General features: G+C 40.3%; 1 protein-coding gene across 1 annotated transcript in view; it reads left to right on the forward strand.

The window, feature by feature from the left end:
* Window positions 1-12973, forward strand: part of Slc9a9 (solute carrier family 9 member A9) — a 521462-nt gene that overhangs the window by 418210 nt on the left and 90279 nt on the right. The window lies entirely within an intron of this gene.

Here is a 12973-nt window from a genome sequence, read left to right on the forward strand (position 1 = left end):
CTTAAAAATAAAAGGACAGATATGTGGGAAACTTTGTCATTTGCTGTAATCAGAAGTCTGCAGACATGACCAGAGTAATGTGGTAAATATGTGGCATTGCTTCATAAACTGTGTTTTCATCATGTTTGGATCTGAGAGCAACCCCTGCTTTGATAGTAAGGGGTTCCCTCTCTTACCAACAATGTGCCACAGCCAGCTGGCACTCCTAGGCAAGAGACCACTGCCCTGGGTCAGACATAGAAAGAAGGAAGAGTTTGTAATGAACATGACTCTTGTGTTCTATGAACGGTCACCACATGTGTTCCAGGGGCATAGGCGCTCTTTTCAGGGACCGATTGCCCAGGGAACAGCATCAGTGTGGGACAGAGCACAGCATGGCTGCCTGGATTGGGGCCAGCCTGACGACTTTAGAGACAGAATCAAAGCCATCGCTTGTGCTGTAATGAGTAGTGAAGAAGGTCTGGCTGTGGCTGAGTTTTCAGAAACATTTTCATCTACCATAGGTCAAATTATATATTCTCCAACCTTCGAGCAAAACCTTTATCTAAATTCTGTCTTCTTCATGTATGTCTTTCTTTAGAAGACAGAATGAGAAAAGTCATCAAAGAAAACCTTCCTCTAATGCCCTAAAATTTTATAATCACATATAATTATTGGTAAAATTTCCTACTAGCCTAACTCATTTTTAAAGTTTAGACATATTTTAGCTTTTTCATATAACATTTTAAAATAAAGTTCAACATTGTTAGTTCAGCAATGGCTCTTACCTGGAGATATTACCATAATGAAAGGTATTTTTTTAGTTGTTTTAGAAATAAGATTGTGCCGCAAAGAAAGTGAACATCATGTGACATTTGGGTCCTGAAAAAGCTTTCACATCTTGGAGTTTCAGCTTTCCTGTCTGTCCAAAGAGAATGATAATGATGTTTACCTCAGAAGACTGTCACAAAAAAAAAACAAACTTAGGGCTAGGGATACGGCTCAGTGGGTAAAGTGCTAGCCGTGTAAGCAAGAGGCCCTGTGTTCAAATCTCCAGCACTCAGATAAAAACTGGACTTAGAGGTGCACAGCTGTAATCACAAGGCTGGGTAGGGATGGGAACAGGCTGATTCTGGGATTCATTGGCTGGCCAGCCTCGCTGGAACAGAGAGCTCTAGTTTCACTGAGAGTTGTGGGCTAAGAAAAACATTAGGCCAGAAAATAATAGAGGAAGTCAACCAACATCAACCTCTGGCCTCCACATGCATTCACATGTATAAGCTAGCACGCCCATATACACATACATTTAACACATACACACATGCACACATCATTATAACAAACCAAACTCAACTTATAAAAGATTTTAGATACTTCACCTCACTGCATTAAATAATTATGTGTTTTAGATTTCAGTAGAAGAATAATCAGAACAGAAAGTAAACACACAGGAGCAAAGTGAATCCAAATCAGCGGGTAGCGGGGCTTCCATCCTTGCTGTGCTCTAACTACAAATGAATATTCTGGCACCCAAAGGCACCTGGCAGAAACAGGAAATAATCAGTCATATACTAAATCCTTATCTTTAGGGGACACAAAGCATACCCCTGTCCTGGTGGTGTGAAGAGTGGTACTTAACTGTTTTTAACCAACCTATCTCCTCAGAGCTTCCTGTAGAGGGCAATGAAGGGTCTCTCTCAGTGTTAAGCCACTCCCACCTTAAATTACATGCTCCTGGGGGAGCTGCAGTGGCTTACAAAGAACTTTCAGGGGATTCTTCTGGTCATCCTTTCTCACCATGTTCTTTAGCTAGCAAAGCTAGCAAAATGGCAAAACCTGTTTCAGAAAGAGGTTGGAGTAATTGTTCCCTTAGTGTCAAGTATGTGAAGCAGTGGACTCCAACCAGAAGTAATTGGCCATGGGATCCATGCAACTGCCACTCAACCTGGGCGAAGTGCGTCTGGTACTTTTCGAACCTTCTGTCAAGATGCTCTCTGCTGTCCTTTTGCCTGGCAATGTCTTACTTGTCATCCGTATCTATTGATGCCAAGCATAAGTCTGATTTTTAGCAAGACTATGTCCCTACTTATTTTTCATTTATTAAATGAGGTTTAAATTAATAAGATTAATACGTAGGATAATCTCTGCACTGACTTAACTATAACAGTAGTTCCTAATGAAAAGCTAAAAATGTTTAAACTACTTACAGCCATTCCTGACTATGCAGTCTCAAAGTCAATACTAAGCATGTATAATTAAATGTGGCTGCTTATAAAGGAAGTTCCACCTTCTTAGCTTGTAGGGAATACCTTTGGGCTATAAGCTTGAAGCACAATTCTCTTTGCAATGCATGAGAGTGCATTCTTTATTGTGCCAGGCTCAGAAACTTCAAAAACCATGCTCCAAATGCAAGTGTTAAGCTTTAAATGCACACTGTTTGTGACTTTGCTGCTCTGAGAAGTGGGAGATACTGTATGTATCTCTCACTCACGTTGGAAAAGCAAATAGCACTTCCCTTCCCTGACCCCAGGATAGTTCTCCTTGTAATTGCTTCCCTGTTCTTGGAAGCATGCCCTTGTGAGATAGGTAAAGTCTCTGGAGTACAACTCCTGCTTATGGTGGAAGTTTCCAGCATTTCAGAGGACTCAGCAGGGCTTCTCTTCCCTTTTCATCAGTCTGTCATAATCTTCCCATTGGATGCTGGCTATGGTTTTTAATACTATTCTAAGCATATTATATGCATTATCCCAGTTTTGGAGATAACCCTGAACAGGTACGATATCATCCCATCTACAAGCAAAGAAACTGTACACAGAAAAGGTAGATAACATGACCAAAGGCACAGAGAAGGCAAAGGTAGAATTTGAATCCAAGTAATTTGGTTCCAAAACATCCTATTTTACCAGATATGTGTGCATTCATGTAAGCAGTCATTGATTCCATGCCTGTCAAATACTATGCTGCCATGCAGACAGTTCAACTGTTACTATTTTGAAGTCTTTTCCCACACAGAACTTCTCCAAGGAGGAACACCTAGCAGAAAAAAAAATGATAGTATGCAAAGGATGTGAGTTCAGAAGAAGATAACAGTAAAGCAGGCGAGGGGGTGGAGAAGGGAGGAGAGGTCATTGGCTATATAGGACAGACCTATGGAAGTACCATTTGATAGAAAACTGAAGTATGTGGAAGCAAGCCAAGTGGAAATGAAGGCAGTGGTCCAGTCAGAGGGCACAGCACGGATGCAGGCTCCGAGTCAGTGGATTGGTGTGAGCACAAGCAGAGCCATGTGCAGGCCCATGTGGCTGGAGGTGAGTGACCAAGGCCGAAATAGACAGATGAGCTGAGAGTGGTAAACAGGGCCAGTACCTGAGCTGTGGTGGCGAGTTTCAGCTTACTCTGCATGTGATGGGCACACTCAACAGTTTCTCAAGCTTGGAAGTTTTTCCTTTCTCCTAACCCCACTCTCTCAACTATTACTTTCATCATTACTAACATAACTTTATTTTTTAACTTTATTGAATCTTTTTTATATAACTTTATTTTTAACACAGTGCTATTCTCCGTATGGTTTCTCTTAAATATTAGCTTGCACTTTTCTATTACTTCCGGTAGTCCCTTTCCTGAAGGTCTGGTTTGGGTTGTCCATTCTGTGTGGGTATAACCTTGGTGAGTTGGTTCTGATTGCTGTGGCTCCAGACAGTCCAAGCTCAGCTGCAAGAAGTCCCGAAGAGTTCAGAAGGATGCCTGCAGTAACTGAGCAACAGGGATTTAAAGATAAGATTTCTCGCCCAGAAAGACTCATGCTAAGCAGAGACACAAAGAAATGTCTGTCAAATATGAAGGGCGTTAAGTACAGTGAGCAAACGCTTGTCTGCCAAGTCTCCGAAAGCCGTCACCTTGAATACCTTTGAAACCTGCAATTACTGGTACAGAATAGAGGTATTTGTTCCTCTGCCCAAATGACACTTCTTGTCATGGGTCCTCCAGAGCTGTAGCGCTCAGAGACACAGGTAAGTTCATCAGGTGGAGAGACTAATTAGCTAAAGTTAGGGTCATTTGATTCGTTACCTAAGAGTTACCTTTTCATTGTTTATATTTTCAAATAATCCTAATAAAATTATAACCACAGAACAATGAAGTCCACCTAGAGCCATCAGACTTAGCAGTGAACATTCTCATATACTCACTTCATTTCTTGAGCTTTTACAGTTGGCATTGGTTCACACGGGATGTAAATTCCACACAAGAAGCCACAACTGTTTCAAGAATAGGATACTAGGCTCAGAGATTGATATGGCTCAGATGAAAGTTTTTAATATCATGTTGTAACTAAAACTATCTTGATTAAAGAAAAATGAATATTCCTAAGTGAATTCCTTGGGTTTTGCCTTGACTGACATTGGCGTTCTTGTTTGTAACACTTATCTATGTCATACACACACAAAGGAAAACTCCACACGAACATGTTTACATTACAGGGCCAACATCCACATATTTTTCTTACCAGTAGATCCTTTAACTTCATGTTCTAGAAGGCAGGAATAACACAGAGAAAGCAGAGGGGAATGGCAGATACAACCTAAGGAGCAATTTTTACATGTTTTATATACAAGATAAATCATCTTTATCTTTTACTTTGCCCAATCAGGATATCTATTACTATAGCTCTCTGTAAAACTGAGAAGATGACATTTTAAAAAGGAACCATCCCAAGACAACAAACCTGTGATGTGGTGAGCCAGGAGTGAGAGCCAAAGCCATCCATCCTGGCAGTTCTCCATGGGCACTTGTCTAGTTTGTATAAAGTCTCCCTTATCATTGACATTGAAGCCAATCACTTTGTCAGCAAGTCTAACTTCCCAGTTCTATCAAGAATATAAGCAGATCCTCATGTCAAGGGCCTAGAGCAAAGTCCTCATCCTTCGCTTGATTATCTCCACATGGAATCCTCTCCTTCTCCCATACCCTCTAAGCGAAAAGCCTTGTCCCATTGTGTAGGAAGTCATGTACACTCTACACAGTATGTCAACATTCAGTTACAGTAGAATAGGCTCTACACCCTCCCCCCATTATTCAATGCTTCTTAAGTTCTTCTTACAAGAGCTGCCTGTCTAAAATTCTCGTTCCTGTGGAGGTCTAAAGGAGTAACATTCCATACAGGACAAAATCCCAAAGGGAGGAACATTCACAGTCTGTGTGATGAATAGAAATGATGCTGTTACAGCTGGAATAGCCACAGGGAACATTAGAAACTATGAGTCTTTAAGGGATGGAGGCAGGAGCCAGCTTGTGTGATTATCTGTCACACTAATGCTGGGTAACACACTCAAAATCTAAGAAGTGTGCAACAGGAGTCTTTCTGTTGTGTACCACTTTGGGCATGACATTCTACTGGCAAAGAAAGAGAACAAGAACGTAAGAGAAAGCATGTAATGTTTCTTGGGGCTAGCTTCAGTTCTAAAATTCCGGCACTGCTGCTACATTCTATTCTTCTGAGAGGGTTCCAAGGACATCCTAGAGATAAATAGGCAACTCTTCTTTGATGAAAAGTACCACCAGGTCCCATTGGAAATGCCACTGATATGGTGAGAAACGAGAAGTTGGGATCTTTTACGTAATTGATCTGCCATATAGGTTATTTGGGCTATGGTCAAGAGTTTCCATTTTATAATAGATAACATTTTAATCTTTTGAACATGCATGGCTTTATTTTATAATTATGATTGGTCCATCTTTGTAAACATTCCTTGTGTACTTTAAAAGATGTATCTTCTAGCAACTGTTCCAATAGCACACTCAACAACTGCAGAATATAGTTGGTATATTACAGAGGTGTCAATCATTGGAGAGAGGTCAGTTGTTGAAGTGCATGCCTAAAGGCATGTATTCAATCTATAGTGGTGCACAAACTTGGAATTGTGTTACATGTTTGTAATCCTAGCACCTAATGGGGGGGGGGGAAGCAGGAGAATTAAAAGGTCAAGATCATCATTGGTTACAATGAGAATCTCATTCAAATGGCTGGGAAAGTGTTGGCCAAGAAAACATGAGTGCCTGGTTTTGGGTCCTTAGCACTCACATAAAAAGCCAGCCACAGGGATGTGTGTCTATAAACTCAGTACTGCAGGAGCAGTGACAGGAGGGTTGCTGTCATTAGCCAGCCAGCCTAGATGAAATCAGTGAGCTTCACTTTCAGGGAGTCTCAGAAAATAAGGTAGAGAGTTAAAGTGATCAATTTCTGCCCTCCGTCTGTGCACATATGCATATCTGCACGTACATGTTCTCACATGCACATACACATATATGCTATGCACCAGACATGTGCATACAAATGTCAACTATGTCAGGTTGATTCTTTGTTTTTATCTACTCACTATGCCAGTTACTGGTGCAATTTGCACTCATTAGAGGCTTGCCTGAGTCTCTGCTTCATAGTTTGGCCAATACTGCCTTAATATACTTCATAAATTCACTGAATATAGAACTCAGTTTCTTTTAACACTTTGAAAATTATATCCTCTTGCCTTCAAGCCTTTATTTCTTATGAAACAGTGGAATTTATTTTATTTTGCTGAATATCCTAGCCGGTTCTGTGTCAAATTGACACATCTTAGAGTCATGGAAGAGGAAGGAGCTTCAGTTGAGGAAAATCCTCCGTGAGATCCAGCAATAAGGCATTTTCTTAATAAGTGATCAATGAGGAAGAGCCCAGCCCATTGTGGGTGGTACCATCCCTAGGCTGGTGGTCTTGAGTTCTATAAGAAAGCAAGCTGAGCAAGCCAATAGTCAGCACTTCTTCATGGCCTCTTCATCAGGTTTGCCTCCAGGTTCCTGCCCTGCTTAAGTTCCTGTCTTAACTTAGTTTGGTGATGAACAGCAATGTTAATGTAAAAGGGTTTTGATTATGGTGTTTTTCTGTAGCAATAGAAATTCTAGTTAAGATACCAAACAGAATTTGTTTTAATCTCATCTCTTTTAAGTTTTTTTTTTTTTTCAGTTTTAGAAGTCTGACTGTGGTTTATTGTTCTTTAAATTTATCCTAATCCAGATTCACTGAGTTTCTTGGGTTTCTGTGTAGATGTTCATAATCAAATTTATAAAATTACTGGCTTCTTAAACATGCTGCTTTCTGTGTTCTCTGTTCCCTCCAAGTATTCCAGTCATAGAATGTTTAACTATTTTATATACTTTTCTTATGTCATATAAGTACTTTCCTATTATACAAATCTTAGCTTACTATGTTCTATTAGTTGGGTGTTTTAATCTATATCTCTTTTCAAGGTCACAGTTTCCTCTGAAGCATCCAGACAGCCCTTAAGCCAATATAGTAGAGTTTTCTTTCTAGAGATTATACATCTTTTTTTCCCTGGAATCTTCTTTTTTTCTTACTTTGTTTTTCTATAGATCACATTTTTCTTCTGAGGTCTTCATTTTGTATTTATTACCTCAATTTATTTAAATTCTTCAGAATCTTTTTTATAGCTGTCTTAAAGTCTTTGCTTATTAATTCTAAGACCTGAGTTATTTCAAAGTTTGTTTCTATCAATGGCAAGTTTGAGTGTCTCATTATTGTCCCTACTTTCTCTGTAGCTTACCCTATCATTATCTGCTGCTCATTACACAATCACTAAGTCCTGTTACGTCTGTGATACCAGTCCATCCCACATGGCTGGCACACCAGTACATATTCTGAAAATGATTTTGCATAGTGTCTTAATTAGGGTTTCACTGCTGTGAACAGACACCATGACCAAGGCAACTCTTATAAGGACAACATTTAATTGGGGCTGGCTTACAAGTTCAGAGGTTCAAGCCATTATCATCAAGTTAGGAGCATGGCAGCATCCAGGCAGACACAGTGAAGGTGGTGCTGAGAGTTCTACATCTTCATCTGAAGGTCACTAGGTGAAGACTGACTTCCAGGCAGCTAGGATGAGGGTCTTATAACCCACACCCACAGTAGCATACTTCCTCCAACAAGGCCACACCTCCTAATAGTGCCACTCCCTGGGGTAAGTATATACAAACCACCACACATAGGGCAAAAGAATATTGTTTCTTTCACTTTGTTTTCAGATTAATACAGAATGCTATATAAAGGAGCCACAAGTCCTAATGTGAGACTCTTGGCTTTAGTGTGGTGGTTGTGTTTCTGGAGGTTAATATTTGAGGGTAGCTTGAGCTGGGATCTTGTTTTGTAAGGTGTATTTTCCATGACGGCATGTGAGTGCATGTGGATCCCATTATAGAAAAGGGTTATCATACCAAGTAAACCATTCTAAAAGTCAGATAACAGGCAAAAGTGCTATGAAGCAAGAACAATGACATTCTGTGAACATCTGCCCTTCTTTAAGTTCATCCATCTTTTTTTTTCTTTTTTGTCTTTATCATCAGTCTTCAGTTTGTAACATGGGTATTTTGAATAGTTTCTGATGTAGTGTTAAGAGGAAAAGTAAACCTTCTAGCTTACAAATAAGTTATTTGGTAACTTATTTGTAAAAGATATAGTTCCTTTGCAAAGGAACTATACCACTGCAGGCATCATCATTTATTACATTTTCAACTCCCATGAGTATCTTTTATATCTAGAGTTCACAATAGAGGATGCTCTAGTTAGTATTCATTATCCATGGTTCCATGATGGTTGAAAATATTTGTTAGCTGAAAGGTTTTATGGATCAAGAGTATGAAAGCAACTTAACTAAGTGTTTCCACTCAGGGCCTCCCATGAGGTTCCAGACATGATGTCGGCTGAAATGGCTGCCTCTGGAAGACATACCTAGATCCAGAGAATCCGTATCTATGTTGGTAGAAGCCCGCGGTTCCTTGCTATCTATTGCAGACTTCATGGTAACTCGTGGAGCACTCCATAGACCTGCTACAGAGCTATCACTTGGAAGCCAGCATTTTAGAGAAGGCAGTCCAAGAAAGAAAGCAACGAGAAAGTCCTGGTGCCTTCTGATTAATTTAGAGTGTGACATACTGTCACATTACTTGTATACTACATTTTATTCATTAGATATGAATTATTAAGCACATCCTACAGATGGTGCTTGAGAGAAATCAGATTCCAGTTTCTAAGGAAAGTAGAATCAAAAAATTTGTAGATAATCGATTTAAAAAACCAATATTGCATTTTCTCGAGCCAAACAATAATCTTCCGTGTATGAATGAGCATCTGTTACCAGCCAAAGTCATATGGACCAGGCCCATTCCTTTTCAACTTACCCTGGAGCTGGCCCATCTGGTAGTGCAGGCTAGCTGTGGGTATCTGGAGATACTTGTGAGGCATCTCAGAGTTTTGCCCATCTTTTAATAGTTAACTGCTTTCATGTTTTCTTCTTACACATACATTTCATAACTCTCTTCTTCAGAAAATTTATGAATTTGTTTTGGTTCTGGGAAGGTGAGAGCATTTGCATAAAGTGTTTCTATGTAAGGACTGAGAGATGATGGTTGACCTTTTTAAAGGTAACTTCAAAAGCTTTCCCTTTACCCTTCAGTTATGCGATGTTCTCCCTTTGGAATCCTGGAATCTTTCTCTTTAGAGCAAAAAATATGTGGTTCTTTCCCTGATAATTAGTAAATCAAACATAAATTTGAGATTACCACATAAAACCCTCCATCCTGGAGGGAGATCATAAGCCAAAATACCAAAAGCCAACTCCATTTACATGAACCACCTGAAAAGCAACTTGGGAACCCAGAAGGGTCCTCATAGCACTGTTGAAATAATTTCAGAATCCTTATAATAATCATTTCACTTGCTTCTTGCTTCGATGTCTGGTTTTTGTAGATTTCTGGCCAGAGCCTTTGGTTTTTCCCTCATCAGTCCAAATGAACCCAAAATATAGAAGTAACTGTTCCTCTCATGGTTAGGCCACATTTGCAGGGCTCAGTAAAAAGAAAACTAGCCACTTCCTGCTGTGCGCAGTCATTTCCCAATCTTTACTCTATTCCCTTGTTTGAAGGGGAGAGGAGGAAGAAAGATCAGATTGCCTAGCCATTTTTAAATGTTCCCAGAAATAGAAGATAATAAAGGAGCCAGAAATTCCATATACATCCATCATTCTGCTTCTTAGATGTAGCAAGCCAAATAAAAGGTACAATTCAACACTCTTAAATTTCCAGTTCCCATGCAGAGCTGGGAAACCTGAGGCTCCAAGTTCATGAGTGTATCATTGTTATTCAATGGAAGAAAGTCCAAATCTTGGTCTTGGGAACATTTAAGAATTCATCTGGGAATAAGAAAGGTGAGGATATGTTGTATCCTATGCTTGTTCTAAAATGCATATCACTTCTCTGGAATAAAGAAACTTAACAGAGAATAACTCTCACTGGTGATAAACAAAAATACCATGGAAAGGTAGATAGATCCTCCTACAGATGGCTGCTCACATCCGTCATCCTTGGAACATGCGTTGGTCCCTATTTCAGAATCATGCAGATAGATTGATGGCCTCTCCTGGTGCTCTACACATTGAGACCCTTCCAGGAACCTGTTCTCCACGCTGCCTTCTCAGATAGCTCCCTCACTGCAGTGTGACTGCAAAGGCTGGCCTTCCCTTAGCACGATTACCTTTAGCCTCCACTGCACAAGCATAACATGCACTGGACTAACTCATTTATTTCTATTCATTTATTAATGGCCTTTCATAACCAAGTTATTAAGTCATCAATAACTCCAGAGAAATAAATGAATGGATCCAGAACTGGGCCAACCGATGTTTAAGATACGTATTGAAAATTTTAACTAGGATCAGCAAAACAGTCATTTCTTGATCATCAGTGGAACTTTTCCCACCTGGGAAAACACATTCTACCCCTATTTTATTAGAATTAGAACTCAACTTCTTTACAACATAGTGAGACGAATAACATCTCCAGTCAGTCAACTAAAATAAAGGTTGTTTTTAAGTATATTTGCACCTATCAGATGACAAAAAACACCCATAAACATTTTTACAGGAATAAGTCCTCTTATTGTTTCTAAGTTCCAATATTGTAGCCTTAGGATGCAAAATGAAAAAGAGGAGAAAGGAGAAAGACAAGAGTTTCTAAGATCATAGAAAACCCTTGAGAATATGCCAGGAGTCTAAGTTATGTGTAGTTATTCCATCTCTGTGTCTGTGAGCATCCCAGCATCCTGACCTTGCTTTCCTGCTCAGAGACCCCTGTTGCCCTCATTGGTTTCCTGTTTACATGCCAGAGCTCTAGCTGGATGAAGGAATTCCTGCTGCTGGGGAACTTAAAGAGTGTTTAGAAATTTCCATGCTCTGCACTCACCTTGGGTTCCTTGTCCTTAAAACAGAGGCAATGACAAAGCATATATTCATGATCTACAAGGTACAAAAATCATCTATGATGTCATCTGATATTGAAAGGCATATGTTCTAGAAACATCTACTGCTATTATAGTGGCCAATAATAACAAAGATAGTCATTCCAAATGGCTTGAGTTCCTTAGAGTCCAGTCTGATTTGCTCAATTAATTTTGCAGCTAAGAAACTGTAACTCATACTGCTATACTCCCAGCTTTTGGGAGGCTGAAACAGGAGCCTCAACCTTTCTTTAAAAAGAGGAATGAGGTGGGGTGGGTGCAGTTTCAACTCTTCACTTAGTGACTATAATGTAATTAGTAGGTTCTACTCCGCTATCGAAATCAGCAGTGCCTGTTGATGGGTAAACCCCCCAAAGTCCTCGTTCTTAAGGAAACTTGAGGATGTCAAGTTTAAGGTTAGCCTATGAAAGAATCCAAGGAAGGAAGAAAGGGAGACAGAGGGAGAGAGTGAAAAAAAAAGAGCTATGAAATGATGTTGTCTATTAGAGACTGGCTGTGCTTTCCACAGTTTAATATGAGACACTTGGAGGAGACACCATCTTTAGAGTCTAGCAATTCAGTCCCAGACTCAAATCCCTGCTGTTTCTTGCTATCTGGGTGACTCTGTGTTCACAGCTTCCCTTCTCTAGGGGTCTCTAGGTCCTTATGTGCAAAATAGCCACAACTCAACCAACCTAGATGGATTGTGGTGGAAACTGAAAAATAATGATTGGAAAAACTAATGGCTGGATAATGTGACTAGCATGCTGCCTGGAAGTTAACGAGCATTCTATAGCTAGGAGCTGTCATTATTGCAAAGTCACTCAGCTGCGCTGTTGAAGGCTGGCGGCTGAGCCTCCAAACACCATCCAGATTACCTCTGCAACCTTTCTTTTAAAAGAGGAATGGGGCAGGGTGGGTGCAATTTCAACACTTTACTTAGTGACTGTTTTGTAATTAGTAGGTGCTACTCCACTATCAAAATCAGCAATGCCTGTTGATGGGTAAAACCCCCAAAGTCCTCATTCTTAAGGAAACAGAGAAAAGGAGACAAAGCTTCCACATTTGGTGCAGAGCTCTTTGAACTACTTCAGCTCATGATGAGAAGTTTTGCTCTGGGACCTTAACCCTGTGATGATGTGGGCAGTGGAGACCCATAAACAGCTTGCCTGGGTTGCCTCGTGATGCAGAAACTGTTGTATTGAAGCGATTGCTCTGAAGCTGTTGTTAGGTGAACACAGCTGCAGAGATACATATACGAGCACAGAGAAACTGAGCCAGATGACTGTTTCTTTTAGAGAGGAATGGGAAAAAAATTCTAACTCCCGAGACCAAGGCATGGCACTTAATCATTCACAGAGCAGAGGCCCCATGATGCCCATGAAAGACAACAGGGACTCATGGAAGGATTAGGAATGGAAAATGAGGTCTAACCTGAGCAAGTGTGAAACCATTTATCTTGATAATTTATCTCAATGGTCATTATAAAAGGTTAGACGGTAGAGGCATAGGCCTTTAACCCCAGCACTCAGGAGGCAGAGACAGGTGGAGCTCCCTGAGTTTGGGCCAGCCTGGTCTGGTCTACACAGCAAGTTCCAGGAGAGCCAGTGCTACATAATGAGATGCTGTCTTAGAAAGAGAGAGAGAGAGAGAGAGAGAGAGAGAGAGAGAGAG

The sequence above is a fragment of the Grammomys surdaster genome, unplaced genomic scaffold, assembly GCF_004785775.1.
Source record: "Grammomys surdaster isolate TR1022 unplaced genomic scaffold, NIH_TR_1.0 126248, whole genome shotgun sequence".
Taxonomy (NCBI): domain Eukaryota; kingdom Metazoa; phylum Chordata; class Mammalia; order Rodentia; family Muridae; genus Grammomys; species Grammomys surdaster.